The sequence below is a fragment of the Peromyscus eremicus genome, chromosome 8b, assembly GCF_949786415.1.
Source record: "Peromyscus eremicus chromosome 8b, PerEre_H2_v1, whole genome shotgun sequence".
Taxonomy (NCBI): Eukaryota; Metazoa; Chordata; class Mammalia; order Rodentia; family Cricetidae; genus Peromyscus; species Peromyscus eremicus.
The window spans coordinates 56,549,958-56,564,765 of NC_081424.1; the positions used below are offsets into that span (position 1 = coordinate 56,549,958).

General features: G+C 40.3%; 1 protein-coding gene across 3 annotated transcripts in view; it reads right to left on the reverse strand.

Annotated features, from left to right (window-relative positions):
• Prkn (parkin RBR E3 ubiquitin protein ligase) overlaps positions 1-14,808 on the reverse strand; it is a 1,191,501-nt gene that overhangs the window by 735,024 nt on the left and 441,669 nt on the right. The gene's annotated exons all lie outside the window — the stretch shown is intronic.

The following is a 14,808-nucleotide window of genomic DNA, read 5'->3' on the forward strand; positions in this document are numbered from 1 at the left end:
ATCAGTGCTAGTCCAAACTGAGCCAAGACACCCTCTTTAAAAGCCTGATAGAAGTAAGCCACACAACTTACTCTGCAGAAACATGTGAAATTAGAAGAATGAACATCTCAAGGAGAGAGCAATTTAGAAAACTTAGTTTGATGTTGAAAAGGGTGGAAGACCTCTCTTCTTGCCAATAGCCCTGTGACCTACTCATCAGAGTACACAGCCCGCCACCAAGAGCTGGGCCAGAGTGTTTGCAGCACAGGGAAATTAAATGCCTTCTTTGCTGCTGAAGTCTGAGGACAGGAAATTCCAAGTCTGGGAAATGCAGAGGCTGCTGCCTTGAATTCTATTTCATGCTTCTGTACACAGCAGTGAAGACTCAAGATCTTTTCCTCTTAGAATCATATCTGTACAGCCAAGTCAGTCTTTCCCTCATGATATGAGTGATTGGACCACACTTGCTGGGTTTCCAGGGAACACTTGCCAAAAGCCAGCAACACTAAGAGTCATGAACCTCATGGAGCTTAGTGGCTCCTGCAGCCTGTGCAGCTGTGAAGAAGTGCAGCCTGTGCAGAAATGCAGCCTGTGCAGCTGTGCAGCTGTGAAGAAGTGCAGCCTGTGCAGAAATGCAGGCTTGAAGAACTGCAGCCTGTGCAGATGTTCAGCTGTGCAGAACTGCAGCCTGTGCAGATGTGCAGTTGTGCAGAACTGCAGCCTGTGCAGAACTGCAGCCTTGAAGAAGTGCAGCTTGTGCAGCTGTGCAGAAGTGCAGCCTGTGCAGTTCTGCAGATGTGCAGATGTGCAGCCTGTGCAGCTGTGCAGAAGTGCAGGCTTTGTGTTTTGATAACAGTTTCTCTAGTTGGACAACTGCCATTCAAACAGAATGTTTTCAAGTGTAAAAGGTGAACAAAAAAAATGATGTAATCAAATCATTTCTCTCAAGTCTCAGTATACTCAAACTGCTATTCCTTAAAAGAAGGGAACCTCATGGTGATCTGATGCTTCAGTATCTGAAAAGAACTGACTAGACACTCTTAGGGTACAATGACTGCTTTCTAAATTTCTAAGTTTCCCAACTTACTTGATAAGTTTTGATCATTATCTAACCATTGCTGGGGGTGAAATACAAAATTGTGGTGATGTAAACATGTGTTTATATTTTTAATCACTGCCAGAAGCATGTAGAAAGAATAAGTATTTCTTATGATCCTGAATGAATAGTTTTGGTCATTCAGATGCATATGGTTGACTGAAAACAGTACAGAGGTACTAAGAGAAGAGAAGAAGCCCCTACCATTTGCTTACTAACTCTGTAGCTGACAAAACTTTGTAAAATAGAAGATAAAATAAGGAGCATTCTAATACATTTGCAATATATTTTATAACGGCTGCTCCGTAGCAATGAATACATAGCTGTCAGTGTGAAAGGGAAGACAGACTATAAAAACATGTTTGTATTGATGCTAAATATCTCTTTTGACACCTCTCTGCAGCTTTAGTGCCTTTGTGGGCCAGATATCCAAGTTATGAATATTGCATTGTTATCAGTAAACATAATTATTACATGAAATATATGTAAATGATAATTAAAACACAGAGTCATGAGTCAATGTTACAGTAATTATAACACAACAAATGACTATCAAAAGATTACAGGAACTATGACAGCTCTAACCTGTGATAACCCTGTGAAAGATTTCAAATTTCCTCACTGTTAAAACTTATTAGCAATGGGGAAAAAATGGAGTCCCACAATTTTCATAACCCTCTGTGAAGCTTAAAAAAAATAGACAATGGGTAAAAGAAAAGGCAAAGTCTGGGCTTTAGTAAGGGCACTGTGAGTAGAGGAGATTTTCAAGTGCTCAGTATTAAAAGGAGTCTTGCAGGAACTCTGGGGCCTGCAGACTCCTCTCTTCTCTTATAGCAACAGCAGTGTCTGTGATATTGTTTCAGTTAATGATGCATCAGGGGAAGACAGGCGCCCTTCCACCTCTGCATGCTTCAACCTTCATCGAGTCCTTGAGAAGCCAGTCACAAAATGCTGCATGCCATGTTGGTGCCCTGGAAGTCCACAGGATGACATGCAATCCATTACACCTTGCTACCCAGAGCCAGCCGATTAATAGCCAGTCTAAGGGAGATCAAGGTCAGGGCAGTCCCGGCTGAAGCACATTTCAAGCTGTTGGCTTCATTCAGCCAAGCAGCTGAGGCTTCAGGTGAATCATGAGAGTCCCTTTCAGAGTGGCTTTCCTACCTTTTTGGCGGTGTGATACACTTTTCAGTGGGCAGGTTTCTTTGTGTCCTGCTGTGTCCTGGCATATACAGGGCGGGAATGAGAGCAGACGCCCCACAACTTTGTGGGCAGTGTTCTCATTGGTTTGACTGAAGAGCCTGCAGCTGAAACTCTAACAGAGTCATCACTCCAGAGACAACAGCAGGGGGATTCTGTGAAAGTCCTCAAAAGTGCCACCAGGAACTCAGCACCTCTAATCATGAAGGGGCATCTCCCATTTCCACTTCTTTTTGGACTTTAAAGATCTTTTGCTCTCCTAATCCCTATGTCTCCCCTTCATTATCCAATGCAATTGAATTAGCTCATGTTTATAACATGTCACTCTTTTCATATAATAAGTTTATACCTACAGAAACTTTTAAACTGCATATAAATTATATAACTTTACTATAGTTTACCAATTGTGGTCATTTGGGTGGGCACCCTTTATGCAGCTATACTGTAGACAGATACACATTCTTCACATACTTCTGAATATAACTTTCATAGTTAAGTTGCATACAGTAAGCATGTCCATCCTTAAATTCTCCAGCATTCTGATGGCAAGGGCTTTTAAAACACAAAACCACAGAAGTTTTAAAATAATTTATCTATTTTAGTATCTCTAGCCATGGACTGATATGCTAATGCTTATCATGATTTACAGAACACTGCAGAACTTTGAAAGCTGTTAAAACAGAATGTTGGGGTGTTGTTGTTATTGTGCAAGCCCCTGGGCATGACATCTCAGATTTCTGAGGCTCCATGGTGAGGCCAGATGAAACTCAGCATGTTCTGAACTTTAGCTGACTGTTGATGCCTTCTTTTTAGGATGCATCTCAGAAAGCTCTTTTTCTCAGAAAAGTTTTGGGAAAAGAATTAAGGGTTAACCTACAGTAACCTAAACTGCTTGTGTCTCTATCAAGAATTCTAAAATGTTCTTGGAATAGATGGTGATGGTTCTGTTCTGGCTTCCTGTTTTGAGAATTCCATTCCCAGAGAGTTGTAAGTAATATCTATCCTCTCCTTATATGGTCTGCCAGACAAACCAAAGTCTAACTCCACCAAGTTAACGCTGGGGAAGCAATGAGCTTCTCAGCTGACCTAGAGCACAGGTCCCCAAGGCAGCTGAGCTACACGGTCTTCTCCCAGCATAGACAGGGCTTCCCTAGAGCCACATGGATGGAGCCCCTTCCCAATTAACCTCCTCCAGCCTGGATACGCAGATACCTCTAGATGGCTGCATCAGGCCATGTGCAATTACTGCAGAAGTGCATACAAGTGGCTGGAAGGAGCGGTTCAAAACTCTGGTGAATCTTTTGACTCACGACTTCTCTTTTATGCGGAAATGTCAGCAGTAAACCAATGCAGTAATGACAGATTTCTACGAGTAGCTACAACTAATATGATGGAAATAGAGGTTGTTTTGACCACAGACTACATTCTTCAGCACCTTCATGTCAAGCCATCTACAAGTTGATGCAAGTATTTCATTGTATACAATGAAGGTTAGCCCATTACACAATGGTTTTACAAGTATAACACACTGCTTTCATTGAGTTTTTATTTTTATCTCTATAAAAAGCCACAGTGAGCCAAGGGCCCTTTGAAAGGATGAATCCTTTGGCCACTGGCTTCTACCATTCCTTTGTGTTATGATTCTATCATTTCCCTTGTCTACGTTTGCCTCAGCAACACAACCATTGACCAAGTTTTCTCATTACATTTATATTTTTTCTTGGTCTGAAAAAAATGCTGAAGACCTTAATAATGTTTACAACCTATAAAGCCCATATTTTAAAAATTATGTACTGAATTTGAAAGAGGGCTGTGGGGCATTTACCCAACCACCCCCACAGTTCCCCAGAGTTTTCTTGAGTGCGAGCAGCAGGAAATATTAGATAGAAGGATTTATTGCGGAGAATATCGCGGAGAGAAACAGATAGAAAATAAAGGATAACCTCGAGAGGGCCTGGAACCTATTCCAACGGGCCCCGACTGTCTCTGCCCCAGGGTTTTTATAGAGACACCTCCTCCCAGCACAGCCAAGTGCAGACCATCTCAGACACCTGCACTTAGGCCCGTGGTCCTAATCATCCTCTATGCGGACCTGCTGGGTAAAGCCACAAGGAACCCGAGAATGGGCTCCCACAGGTCCCCCTTTCTTAATATATAAAAAAAACTATTAATGGCTTACAGCAATCTCCATAGCTGTTACACCTCCCAGTATGGGAGTAGAGGATGATATAGATGGCATTTCTCTTTTGAATTAGGTCCAAGGTGACTACAGCAGTCTTAGCTGCCTCAAGCCCTTTCTAAGCCAAAACTCTTAAGGCGGCTACAAACTTAAAGAATCCCTTAGCTTCATCATTACCATTAACAGGTTAACATAAATATTGCTATACATAGTCACAATTCTCTCAATCTTACAACTCAAAGCAAACTCTTAACAGAACCATTTGAATTAGCATATATGGTGCTATATATAGTTAACAATTTTCTCCGTCTTACAACTTTAACTCAATCATTTGAATTTTCTTGTTAACAGAACATAGGAAAAACTTTGATGTATTCACATCAAACTTAAATATTTCCTTAACTCCACAAAACCAGGGTGCATTAATATCAATAGGGTTCTGCAAACATAATTCAATCTCATAGCTCCTCCTTTTCTTTATAATTTTTTAAAGAAAACCTCAAACCTAGTTAGAAGAACCCAAACTCATACAATTCCTACAAACCCATATTGAAAAGCAATCTTCTCAATCTAACCATTAACACTTTGAAAACTTAGCAAAACATCTAAAAGCAGTTTCTTAATAAAACTCTTTACACTTTAAAAGTAGTCTCTTAATATACCCCATTTGCATTTCTTACTAACAAAAACATGACATTAATCCCTCAAACAACTTTTGAAATTAGACTAAGGAATATTAACTCTTCCCCCTTTCTTTATAATTTAAGCAAAATCTCAAGCCTAGTTAGAAAACCCAAACGTTTCAATTTAAACAGTTCCATTTGTAACACAAAACCAGTTCTGTAAGTAATTTCATTTTTACATAAACAGTTCCACAAAACAATTCATGAATCACCAATTAATGAAGCATATATGCATACACAAAACTGCATCTTGACTCTATGTAGAAATAATAAATTTCTTCATTTAAACAGTTCCATTTTTTTATGAATAAACTCAAAATTGTCCCATTGCAATGAAATCTCTATTGTTCATTTCATTTCTTAAGTCCCAAAATTCAAATGATAAATTCTGGTACGAGCCTTCCAAATATGAAGAAATCCATAACCAAAGTCTTTTTGTAATTTTATCTCATTTTAAATTCAAAAAGTTCAAACAAGAAATAAATTCTGGTATCAGGCTTTCACTTCCAAATATGAAGAGACTTTTTACAACCAAAACTTTTTGCAGTTAACAATTTTAGTTCAAACAAGCGTCTCTGCATCTTTTGTTCTCACAGACTGACCTTTTTAGACAGTAGTAGTCTAAACTGCACCATTTTTTGATATTAGCTCAGGTTTTTCTGTGTTGCGTCGATTTTCCACGGATCTCAGCTGCGGATGCCTTGTGCTGGTTCTGGCGTCCGCCATTTTAAGCTTCTTAGCGGCTTCTGGAGCTTTTGAAAAACCGCTCAGACTGCCTGCTTTGCAGTCTGCTAGGACACTAACTTCTGTATGTCTCAGGTTCTTTCACCATATACATTAAGAATAGACTCACACTTAACATTTACACTTTACAAACTCACATATAACCTTTTGCCTTGCAAAGCATTTAGACTCACATTCAACATCTACATTTTACAAACTCACATATAACGTATTAACATCTACTTATTTATACTCCTTAAGGAAACTATAGAACTACTTTAGCAAATATATTTCTTATTACTTATATATTTCTTATATTCATTCCATCTTATTCTTATTTAAACTTACATTTACAGCTAACATCTTTACTTCTTACAAGCTTATCACTACATGTCTTAAGACTACCTTAGATACTTCTTGCAAGCTTATATTCTTAAAGGAACTCTATGGATCTATCTTACAAACTTATACAGGGCTACCATTAGCATATATTTAACTTAGCAAACACCTAAAGATTTCTTAACACAGATCTAACAAGATTTTTACAAACTCACATATCTTATTTTCATCTTTTTCTATTTCTTACTCTTAATTATTATCACTATCTCTATTAGATTCTCTTAACTAGACAGGAAGTACGTACATTATTTCTAAAGTTTAGAGTTTATAGTCAGCTTCGCTATAAAGCACTGGGATTTAGTGAGTGTTGTTGTTATAGAATTGTGATAGTTGTTGCTAGGGGACTGTAACCTTCCCAGGATGACGCCACACTCCAAAGTTGCCAGTTCTCTCAGCCGTTCCGGACCGGCAGAGAGGCACTGTCAGTGGTAAACGGTTCCCAACCAGAGGCTGTCCCTTCACCCAAGTTAATAGTTATTTCCTCACTGTTTGCATCAACCAGTGACAAAACCTCAGAAACACTAATCAAGCCACCTTCCTTCTGGTTTCCTTATAGAAACGCCATTGGAGCTGACCTTTCTTAGTTCCAAGCTCCTTACGAAACGCTCCGGTAATCACCGAGCTTCATTCTCCTCTTGTGAAAAAACACAAACATGTCCTCGACCCCATATTAACACAGGATCGGGACCCTTCCACAATCCCGAGCAGGGATCTTTCCATTTCGCATTACCCTCAGCTAAAGGACCAGGAAGATTGGCGTGAGCTCTAATATGGCCCACAAAGCATGGCAGCTTTCTTTTGTGGAATAGCATCTTGGATTTGTTGAAACATTTTGACTGGATTGTTGTTAGTTCCAATATTTTCACCAAAACTGTTACTATTCAAAGGAGTCAAGAACATAGATGTTCTTTCATGAAACATATCCTTCATTAGCTTACTTTGAGAAAAAGCATTTTCAGGATTTAGCATTTTCATTTTATTAGCTTTAACTACTGATGTTATTAGCAGCTGTGATTTAGCATTGATTTCTTATAAGGAACTTTCAGGTGAAGCAACTCTTGTAAGACAGCTTTTCTGAAGTTTGTTTCCCATCTATAAAGCAGTCATTTTTTTGAATGCCTGTTTCTTATCCCCTTAATTAGATTTGCAAAGGAATCACTCATTGCAGGTTCTTTGTTCAAGAGGTAAATAACTTTTAATTTCACATAAGTTTTTTCATATCTAAGACAACGTTCAGTGTATAAACTGCTCTCTCTTGCTGTCTTAAGGATTTTAAAGTGGCTTGTTTGCTCTTAAAGGTAGCCTTTTGTCATCCAACTACTGCAAAAACTTTGCACAGCTATTAGGGTAAATAAGGCATTTTGCCAACGGAGCCCCAAACCGCGAAGCACCTAGTTCCATATCCTTTCAATTTTTCAGTGGAACTGACACTTAAACTCTTAGACAATTTTCCTCCTTACTCTTTTAAAAGCTGTATTTTAAGTTTACCATGAACGTATTTTCGAGCTGACAAAAGTGTTTCAGGGCAATGTCGCCATCTTTAGCGGAAAAACTACTTTTTCCAGAATGCATTTCCCTTATATCAGTCTATAATAATATCAGTTCCTTATATCAGTCCTTTATATCATTTCCCTTATATCAGTCATTTCCCATAGTTCTTTTTGGGTCTGAGAGTCAACTTTTAAGTTCTTTTTTACCAGACTTGCTTACAAATTCTTGCCCGGGAGGTTTGAACAAAGTTTTTTGCTTTTGCAACGGGAGATTTGAACAGGCATTTTACATTTTCAATTATGGGACATTGGGAGGTTTCTGGTCTCTCCTCAGCTGGCTTTAACAGGTGTCTCTCCTTTAATTGACACTGGCCCCCAAATCAGAACTGCACCTGCCTCGTTAGCGCGCATTGAGGTGGGCAATTTCTGATAGCAACTTTCCTAGGGGCTTGTGTTTGTCTTAGCCAGTCAGTGAAAAACATTCACAACAGTTTTTTCATAGCTCTTTCAGAGAGATTTTCTCCCACTGATCTATCTCATTTTGCTTGTTCCTTCCTTCCCCAGATGCAGAGCTTCAAGTATCTGCGGCTCTGTACCTCTGCTAGCTGCCCTTGGAAGTAGGGGCTTTTTTTTTTTCTTCCCCCCGAATCTGCCTCAAATTCTAGCAGCTTTTTCAGGTCATATTTTTCTGGGGAGGAATCGGTCCCTTCTGTTTCTTTAGAGTCTTTCTTCCAGACAGTTCCCAGTTTGGTCTCAGTTTATCCCCTCTACCCCAGAAACAGTTTCCGACACTACAGTGGCGGCTTTCCCTGCTACTGAAGGTAGGGCTTTTTGTCCGTTTGTTTTCTGGGTCTGTGTGGTTTGCGTACAGACTGAAAATCTAACAAGGGAGGTTTTTGCCATTTCTAAACTCCCATTAGGACAGGTGTTTTGCCTTATCAGACCTTCACCTGGCCCAGTCCCCCAGTGGGTTGCATTTGCTTGTCTGGGTGCTCAAGGACAAAGCTTATTCCAGAGGCAATCACCCCTCAGGGCTACACTCCCTCATCTCAGGGGAGTCAGTTGAAACAAAGCTTTTCTCAAAGAGGTGTTTTCTCTGACAGAAAAGAAAGCTTTACTCCTGGATAGTGCTGTTCTGCCCTGGCTGGGCTCTTTCCCCAGACAGCGTTCTGACTCAGCAGCACAACTGCTTCAGACACAGTTCAGCTTTACTGTTTTCCCAGAAAGGTCCTTACTGATAGGAAAGCTTTTTTCAGATGTCTTTTTGCAGCAGTGGACCTACCAACCCGGGACTTGTAGGAAAGCAGACAACTGTGCTGTTCCCACTGGCTTTAGCTTTGGTTGTTCATTAGCAACCTTCCCCTGGGTCCTGCACCTTCCTGCCTCAGCTCTGTGCTCCAGGAAGTTTGCAACTGCAGGAACCCTAGTATCCCTGAAATGCACTCCAACTCAGAGAAGCTGGCCAGTCGCCTCTGGGTTTTTGCTCAGAAGAGAGGATACAAAGCTAACAGTTTGCATTGCTTCAGGGGATCTTTGCATTAGGACCATTAGGAGCACCTTTTCATTCTGAAATGCTCAACTCAGAAACAAAACCCTTGATGCCTCAGCTCGGTTGTAACTGAAAAGCTTGGCTTTTTTGCTTTTCTCAGGTAAAGTTTCTGGCCCTTTTGGGCTCTCTGTAGCTCTTTACCCACACTCTCCCAAGCATTTCCCTCAGGGTACTCTGACCCACTGTCTTTTACTAGCTTGAAGAGACAGAGTTTAGAAGAGGTTTTTAGGAACTTGTCCCTGCCTCCTGCATTGTAGGGACAATTTTTAAGGCTTGAAAAACAGAACTTAGAGGTTTTGCTGTCTTAAGAGGTTTGTTGTTTTTCCCTTAGAGCTAGTCACAGGTGGTCCCCATACTAATATCTTCAGGTGATTCTAATTTTTGTCCTTCTGAGAGAAAGTTAAAGGCTTTAGTTTTTAAGTTTGAGAGCTTTTGAGAAAGATGAAGGCTTTTTAGAGTTTCCCCCAAATTTTCCAAGAAAAGCTTTAAGAGAAAGGTTTTTTTCCCCCCAAGAGAAAGAGCAACTTTTCCCAAAACTTCCCAACTTTAAACTTTTTGGCTTTTTACATCCCCATTTTTGCCTCAGGGAGAAATCACTTTCTCCTGCCGCTTGGACTTAGCATTTCAGCTGCCCCAGGTCAAAAGCTTCCATAGGAAACTTATTCTTCCCCATAAGCTCGAAGAAGAGCTTTTTTACTAGCCAAATAGCCCAAAGAAAGATTTTTTCCCCCAGTTTGCATTCAGAGCCCCCAAGTTAGAAAATTGACGAGTTTTTCTGTCTAGTTGCCTTACTTATTTTTTTCCTACACAATCTTACACTTCTAAGTTCTCCCTACACTATTTTACTACCCTATGCCTTATACTTATTTTTCACAGATAGAAATTGAGAAAGGGATAGAAGATAGAAAATTTTGACAGAAGAGAATTTCGCTGCAGCATCGGACATCCTTCCAGTCCGCTTTCCTTTTCTCTCAAGGATAAAACCCCTGCCTCTCAATATATATAAAAAATATATATTTTCCATAACACCGGCATGCCTCATCCACTGGCAGGGCTGAACTCAGCACTTTCGCCAAAAACTCTGTAATAAAACTATTATTTTCCTTTATCTTTAGTCCCTATTACTTTGTCTTTAGTCCCTGTTCATTTGTCTTTAGTCCCCCCTTTTTTTTAGTCCCCCCTTTTTTTTCTTTAGTCCCTTTTTTCTTTTTTCTTTAGTCCCTGTTCATGGCGCCATTCTGTGGGGCATTTACCCAACCACCCCCACAGTTCCCCAGAGTTTTCTTGAGTGCGAGCAGCAGGAAATATTAGATAGAAGGATTTATTGCGGAGAATATCGTGGAGAGAAACAGATAGAAAATAAAGGATAACCTCGAGAGGGCCTGGAACCTATTCCAACGGGCCCCGACTGTCTCTGCCCCAGGGTTTTAATAGAGACGCCAAGGGGTGGAGCAAAAGACCTCCTCCCAGCACAGCCAAGTGCAGACCATCTCAGACACCTGCACTTAGGCCCGTGGTCCTAATCATCCTCTATGCGGACCTGCTGGGTAAAGCCACAAGGAACCCGAGAATGGGCTCCCACAGAGGGCAAGGAAGAATATATGGGAGAGTTTAGAGGGAGGGAAGGGAAGGGAGAAGTGATATCATTATAATTTCAAAAGTAAGAAACAAAAGTTTATTATTTACTTTGTTATTTATAAATCAGCACAATCCTTACAGTTGTCATTTTTTATGTCATTTTAAATTTAGGGCTTAAAACCAAAAGAATCATTTTAATAAAGCAGGTATTTCTCTCACATGGGCATAATAAATATTGCATAAAACATTAAATGGAACCTTGCTGTCATAGAGGCCTTCCTACATCTGCTTTGTGTGCAAATGATACGTGGCCAGTAGCCACATGTGGCTATGGAGAACTGGAAACTTGGCTAGGGACTACTCTTCTTGGTTTTGTTCACTTTAAAAGAAACTTCATTTCCAAAGCCTTATGTGGGTCGCAGGTGGCAACACAGAAGATAAGAAAACACGAGTGTGTCTAGCCTCATCTCACTCCCTCGCCAGGGCATAGACAGACAACACCAAGGAAAGAGAGTACCATCACACCAAGAAGTCCATCCACTTGTTTTAATTGTGAATATGAAAACACAGTTGGAAGGAGAAAGGAGAGCTTGGAATTGGAGGCACTGGAGGAAAGACAGAGACAGGTAGAGCCTGGCTACTTAGAGCTAGAGGCGCAGCAAGGCTGTTCTTCGTGTTGTGATCTGACTTCTGTTTCCCACAGACTCAGTGTTGACATGTGCTTCAACAACAGTCTTGCTTTTACTGACAGTCTCCACCTTTGCGATCTGACACTTGTCCTCAATGTCCGACTAGAATGAAAATTCTTGTAAGAATTCTGTCCTTGGTTTTCCATAAATATATGATGATTGCATAAAATAATACCTGAGGACACAAAAGTATGCAGCTCTGCACTGTCCTCTCTGAACAACTGTCTTGTCCCATGCCGCAGAGCCAGCCTAGGTGTTCCAGCATGGAGCAGGAGCACCTTTGTTCACAGCCTTTGTCCAGCTTCTTCCACATCACCAGGCCCGGCACTTGGTAGTTCTGACTCCTTCTCTCTTGCCCATTTATGACTGTAGCCTTACGGTTGTTCCTTAAGTGTGAAAGATTTCAATATCATCTCCACAAATAACACCATTTATCAGCCATACTCTGCAAGCTTCCTTAGTTTGCCACCTCCTCCAATCACATAGGGAGAACAACAACACATCTCGACAACTCCTGCACATCTCTGGACCCATGGACAGACATTCTTAAGCTGTGACAGGGACCTGGGTACAGATAACTGTACAGGGTCAGGGATCTTCTGCCCCATCATCTGTCAGAATTCCTGCTGTTGCAAGTCCTTTAGCAAGGGCTTGACCACAGTTTCTTAGAATTCATCTCATGAGCCAGGCACTAAAACTATACAACATGATCAAGATCAATACTATCACTGAAGTCTAGCATAAATCTCTTATATAACATGGAGAGAGAATATATTTCTTATCTATACTGATCTTAAGCTATCTGAAGTTCCAGTCTGAACAATGCTCATAGAATTTGCCTAATATGGTTCCACACTAAATCCATGCTGTAGAGACTTCCTGAATTCCCTCCTCTGCATAGCACCTTGCCTGGAATCACCAAAAGATGTAGAATCCATCCATTTGTATCACATGCAAATCACAAGTAAAAAATTGCTCAGCTTGGCAGGTCAAAAGCAGATGCATCATCATTTTCCTAGGACCCTCCCTCTAGAGGATTATAGATAACACTCTCTGGAAGGCCATTCATCAAAAGATAAAGGATGCTATCCTTACAGCCCTCTTACCTCACGGTCCTATGAGGTGACTGTCTCTCTGTCATGCCACTGTATCCCTCTTTCTAGTCCTCTAAAGACTCGTGGCACTTTCTGTACATGTCACTGGCCCTAGGTTCACACTCCTTCACAGTTGTCATATATTTCTGCCATTCTCTTTAGGGACACAACCACCCTGTATGTACTGTTGCATTTTTTATATGGTCCAAAAGCTAGGAGAAGTACCTTGAACTTAGTGAAAAAATACATATCCGTTGGGTCAGTACACTTTCCTGTATCATCAAGTGATATGAAAGTTTTAGGTACGGCAAGCTTGTAAAGGCAAGCAGTAACACAAAACATGCTGCTGTGTGAAGCGAATGCTTAGTATGTCTCTCTGCCAGACTAACTCTGTAGACTAATTCCACATGTCCTCTAAAATATTAGAATGTATCTCTTGAAATCAACACTATTGACATTAATGGCACCAAAAAACTAAGTTAGTTAGAAAAAAGAAAATAATAATCTTTAAAATTTTATGACGGTTTAGTATAATGAAATGTTAAAGGTCAAAATCTGAGCCAGGTGTGTTGGCGTATGATCAAAATCTCAGCTCTGGTTATGTGGAGGCAAAATGATCAGGAATTCAAGACCAGCTTCAACTGTCTCCCCATGCCCCACAAGAATCAGACTCTGAAGATTCACTACTAGATGAGATTCTCCTAAGGAGGACAGTAGGACATCAACACTTTCCATTCCAATCCATCTCCAGTAAGTTATTTAAGCCAACGGAATCTAACCACACCATCCAATGCTTTTACCAAGCCCTATTTTTAACTCCTGTGGAGTAACCAAGGTGATGTTGTATTATAAACAACTTCCAACTATATAACCAGCCATCCAATACACATGCTCCTAAAATAGGTTTCGCCATCTCTAAGGAGACTACCCTTAAAAAGTTATAACTTAATTCTCAAGTTTTTCTGCTTGGGTTTTTAATTAATGTATCTGCACAATAATTTCATCTGGTGAGGCAAAAACTGCTGATTAAATGTAATGTCTTTGCTTGATTTCTTTTTGGTTGTTGTTGCCAATTTATTTTTTCATTATTCATTTTGAAAGTAATAAAGAGATCTCCCATGCCAAGATAAAACTGTGGAGTGAAGCATAATTTGAGGATTATGTTCATGCAAATAATGCACAAAGCCAAGCAGAGAACATTATAGATGCTGTTTTTTCCTAGAAATAAGCAAGGGGTGAGCGCCAGCAAAGCCATCTAGTACAGAGGCTGCTGGGACCCATGGTTAGATCAAGTTGTTTACAATTCAGAAAACGGTGTACACAAGACTTAAAGGAAATATCTGCAGACCCAGGCGTGTCCATCTTGACTTACAGAGGTGGTAACTGAGTCTGAAGAGCTAAGTTAAACCTGAGCCACACCTTGCCACTGTGAGTCAATATACTGATTTATAGCCATCTTCGTACATCCCAAACTGAGATGCACCAGCCCACAGGCTGTGGTAAGGATCGATAAGAAACACTACAGGTGAAGTAAGGCACTGCATCTGGCGAGCACAAAGGTTCTTGCATATTGCCTACTCTTATCTACTGCCCTGCACATTAGAACAAGTCAATCCTACACCCAAAGAAGCCCCTTCCATCACTTTATAATTCTCACATAATATTTATATCTTGAGTCTACTCTAAGATTTAGAAATTATTCTTCACTAATTAATTTTATAATTGTTTCCCTAACCAAACTCTTTACAGTTCAGTAGTGGTGTGGAACACAATTCATGGTGTGAACCCTTAAATCTACTTACAGCTTACTGGAATCATTTTTCCTTATGATGTGAAGGTTCTGAGTATGTTGTACTTTTAAAAGGGGTAGAAACAGAAAATAATTACACAGGCCAATCCTAGCAGGCAGACACATTGAAAACACTAAGTCCCTACAAAATTGTAACTGTCATATTGTAGTATTAAAATGGCACTGAAGAGGACTCAAAGTAGGTTTAAAAATACCATTTTAATGGCCAGCTTGCCAAATTAATGATTATCCTTTGAAATCAGGTACAATCACCACAGCTTCATCACTGAGCAAGCAAGAGCTACTGGGGTGGTGGTATCCCCGGGGCAGCAGCACAGGTTTGAATGCATTTTCCAATTA